Here is a 4,019-nt window from a genome sequence, read left to right as displayed (position 1 = left end):
CAAAATTTAAAAAAAAAAAAAAACAGAAAAGAAAACAACATTTTCATCTCAAAAAATATTATTAAGGATTAATGGCTGTTTAAAGACACCCTCCTCGAAGTGCCTAGGTCTTCAAGCAGCATAAAGCGATTACGACATTCCCCCTTCCCCCTCCTCCTCGTCCTCTCTCTCTCTCTCTCTCTCTCTCTCTCTCTCTCTCTCTCTCTCTCTCTCTGGCGGAACCCAAGCAGATGGCAAAGATAAGGGCGGCGCGGGCGCAAAGGTGCGAAAAGATGGGGAAATGAGGATGAGGGGCAGATTAAGGGGCCAGCCGAGCGCGCTGAGCCGAGGGAGCAGCGAGCACCGCCTGCGGGGGGCCCGGACTCCTGCCCCGCCCCCGCTGCGCGCCAAGCGATGCGACAATTCGTAATAAATTCTCTTTCGGAGGCAGTGGCCCCCATAGCAGCGTGAGGTGCCACAGAATACGAGGCCGAATGAATACAACCGCGGAACAGGAAATGTGGTCGGTCGGACGCCTCGCCAGAGTGTCCCGATATTTGCAGACCCGCAGACCGAAAAAAAAAAAAAAAAAAAAAAAAAGAGAGAGAGAGAGAAAGAGAAGAAGAAGAAAAACATGCAATTTTGATAGATTTTGTAAAATTCCTGCTATCTGAAGCACTACAAGCCCGCAAAATTCGTTCAATTGGAAACTGCGCGCGGTCGTCACCATATGCGACGCACGACTTTGGCACTCGCACACCATTTACGGATTATGGAATCGCTTGCAAACTTTCACCGACAGCCACCTTTCCATGCAGACGATATCATATCACCAGCCGGGCGCGCGCAACCGCTCCACAGAAGCAGCGGACTCAACTCAAGGAGAAGTCTTCAGAGTCGTCCTCCGGTGGGTTCCATGGTCACAGCTCACACTCCCGCCCCGCGACTGATCTGCAGCCATCATCGCCTGGACCCATGCCATCGCCCGGCGGCCCAACGACTTCCACGCTCGGCTGCTCGCCCACACACTGTCAGGGAAACGTGTGCGGCTGGGAGAATGAGTAAAGTACTGTACTTAACAGACAAACAATGATACTCTCGCACGTTACTTCCCGGGGACACACACCCCCGCGAGGGTATCACATGAATTCCACAAAAATCGTATTTTTCTTTCCCGGCACGTAAAGTCCGGCACCCTATTCGGCCCGGTGTCGAGCGGGGCGGGTCAAGTCTAAGAGGAAGGAGGGGCGGGAGGGCGCGCGAAGGGGAAAGGAGAGGAAGGGTGGACCCCACGCCGGCTCCGAAAGGAGTAAAGATGAGAATCTACAGCCGGCTGAGTGCGCGCGCTGGCGCCCCACCCCGCCCCGGCCCGCAACGCCGGGCAATAGGCGCGATGGACCGAGAAGGACCTTAGAGGAAGGAAAGGGGAGAGAGAAGTCCTCCGGGGGACCGAGCGGCGCGCGACCCAAAGATCGGCGAAAGGTTCCGGCGGTGAGCGTCCCTGCTCCGGCCCCGCGCCTCGCACTCGGCGGGACGTGTCCGGCATGCGAGCCCGCGGCGGCCAACGTTTTACATCTCACCAGACCGGGGATCCGGAAGTCCGCGACGGAAGTGGACACACCGGCTAAAAGCAGGGAGTTGGGGGGAGAGAGACGACGCAAAGAGAGCAGCGAGCTGAACGCAAGATTGCAGCTTCGAGTAACTTCAGAAGTGTTTGAAACACACTGCCTTCACTGGAAAAGAAAGGTTATCCCTTTAAAAAGGCACTAAAGGTTTAGCGCTTTTAAAAAAGGTAGTGTTTTTAAGCACCTTTAGTGCAGAGAACTAAAAAACGTTTAAGCACCCCTGGAAGACAGGACTTGGCACCTTGGTTTTTCCAGCGTTATTGACACGCAGACCGTATTCGAAAGCGTCTTCGATGCGTTTGATATAGGGTTGGAAATTTCCTAAATTTTTCGGAAACTTTCCAGGCGGGCTTCCAACCCTAGTTTGATAAAATACGTTTCGAGGGAAACTCGTCGCGAAAAGTACAACAGGGAGACTACACACTTAAGCGCCGGCGTGGTTCGAACGCCGCAGCCGCCACCGTGCGCAAGCGCTCGCCTGCAAACACGGCGTGACCCCGCCGCCGCGCCGGCTCGCAAATACCGCACGGCACCGACTCACCCGCCCACAAATATTGAACGAGCGACGCGGGGCCAGGTAATGACAGGGGGGGAGGAGGAACTGCAAAGAAAGGAAAGAAAAAGCAATCGGCAGCAGCGCACACGGCAACCGTACTAAATTGTCTGCAATAATTTTTAAACAGTGCAGTGGATCTCCACTCCAACGGAATGCATATTCGGACAAAATTACTTTCCACTTTCATAGTTTTTTTATATTTAGAAAGTGGCTGTGTTAGATGATCAACAGGCTTTTTTTTTTTTTGACTTGAGAACATTTTATATTTTCTTTTTAAGTCTCTTACCAGATCCAAAGACAAAAAAAAAATAATTAACACTTTTACACGCAAAAAGGAATTAGCTGAGAAAGCTAGTGTATTAGCTAGTGATAGGTACTAATATTAGCTATAGGCCACCTAACTTTCGTGTTTTGGCGGCTAAGGTCAAACACGTAGTGGCTGGTCAGTGCGTAGGATGGCGAAAAAGCTAGCTGCTACAGGTAATTTTACAACCTCTCACGTATCCAGCGTATATATCGATAAATTCTTTGCAACAGTCTGGAGAGAGTGTCGATGACACACAGGAGGGCCGCCCTTCGGAGCGTCACACGGGCGCGAGCAGGCGCCACCACAGGCTCTGGTGCCACCCCCAGCGCCCGCCCCCGCTCCGCCCCCGCTCCGCCCCCGCTCCGCCCCCCACACCAGACGTATCATGCCGCATTACGGTGTAAATCCCCGCCGTGGACAAGGCGTGTGATGGTCCCTCCCGAGGGGCGAAAGGGCCGGCCCGGGGGCGGCGGGGGCCGCGGGGGCGGCACGCCGGCCGCCACCCCAGCGCCCCAGAGGGGATGAACCAACACATGTGTGAGGCGCACAGCGCTTTTATACATTATTGCGACGGGAAACAACAAAAACAACGACTAAGAGGACGCTGGAAGTTAGGATAAGCAGCAGCGGAGAAAATTACCACCACCGCTACCAACCCCTCCGCCAAAAAAAGTGTTTTATTTTTGTATTTTTTTTTTTTCTGGCCATGACACGTGGGGTTTGTTTTGACTGCGGTGGAGGGAGTCGAAAAATGAAGCAGCAGTGTTCCAAGTTGGTAGGGGGCCCCACGGACTTCATAGCGGCCTCCAAACTTCCCGCGCCCTCCAAAATAACAACGAAAACGATGGCGGCTAACTGGGAGGAAGAGAGAGACTTACCGAGAGGACGCCGTCGGCGTGACTTCGGTCCGGCCGAGGGGCGAGGGCGGCGACCACGGTGGAAAGGGGGCGGGGCCGCCAGCAGCAGCAGCAGCAGCCTGCGAACAACAGTAACAGTCAGCATGAGCTTCTCGCCTCGGAGAGATCGCACAGGGAAATGCACACGGTCTACACAGGGAAAAAACCACACAGGGAAAAAACCAGACAGGGAAAAAACGCAGAGGGAAACGAGAAGCGAGGACGTGCCTCCCCCTCCGGGTCACACCCTGACCTGCACGTCCGGACAAACTATTGAGAGGGATATGACGCCGCCAGCACACCGCTCATCCATATTCATCGGGCCTCGAGAGAGAGTAGGAGGACGGGAACAACAGAGATGGGGAGGGCGACAGCGGGGCGACAGACGAGAACCAACGTCACTGCGCTGCTGGACTCGCACTGCCGTGGATGCTGCCCGGTAGTGACGGACACTGCACGCTAAATGCATTTGAATGGTTTTATTGAAAAAAGGGTCGTGCCAACGACAACGACCCTACACTCTAAATCTTCTACACAGAATTTGCTCGTATAATGCAAAGAATTCTGTGCAACCGTAATTACAAGAAATTTCCTTGTATTACAAGAAATTTCTTTGTATTACACAAAAGTTTTCTTTGTATTACAATGATTTTTCT

The 4,019-nt window shown here is 53.4% G+C and overlaps 1 protein-coding gene across 2 annotated transcripts in view; it reads right to left on the bottom strand.

Moving 5' to 3' along the window:
- LOC113208628 (protein O-linked-mannose beta-1,2-N-acetylglucosaminyltransferase 1) overlaps positions 1-3,446 on the bottom strand; it is a 175,963-nt gene extending 172,517 nt beyond the window's left edge. For both annotated transcript variants that reach the window (XM_052268637.1, XM_052268641.1), the window contains exon 1: positions 3,346-3,446. The gene's annotated coding sequence lies outside the window, so the exon portion shown is untranslated. The remainder of the gene's footprint in view (positions 1-3,345) is intronic.
- Between the last annotated feature and the right edge of the window lie 573 nt (positions 3,447-4,019).

This window comes from Frankliniella occidentalis, unplaced genomic scaffold, assembly GCF_000697945.3.
Source record: "Frankliniella occidentalis isolate FOCC.00 unplaced genomic scaffold, Focc_3.1 Scaffold73, whole genome shotgun sequence".
In the NCBI taxonomy this organism is placed as follows: Eukaryota; Metazoa; Arthropoda; class Insecta; order Thysanoptera; family Thripidae; genus Frankliniella; species Frankliniella occidentalis.
The sequence above is the reverse complement of the archived record's forward strand: the minus strand, read 5'-3'. Positions and strand labels throughout refer to the sequence as shown.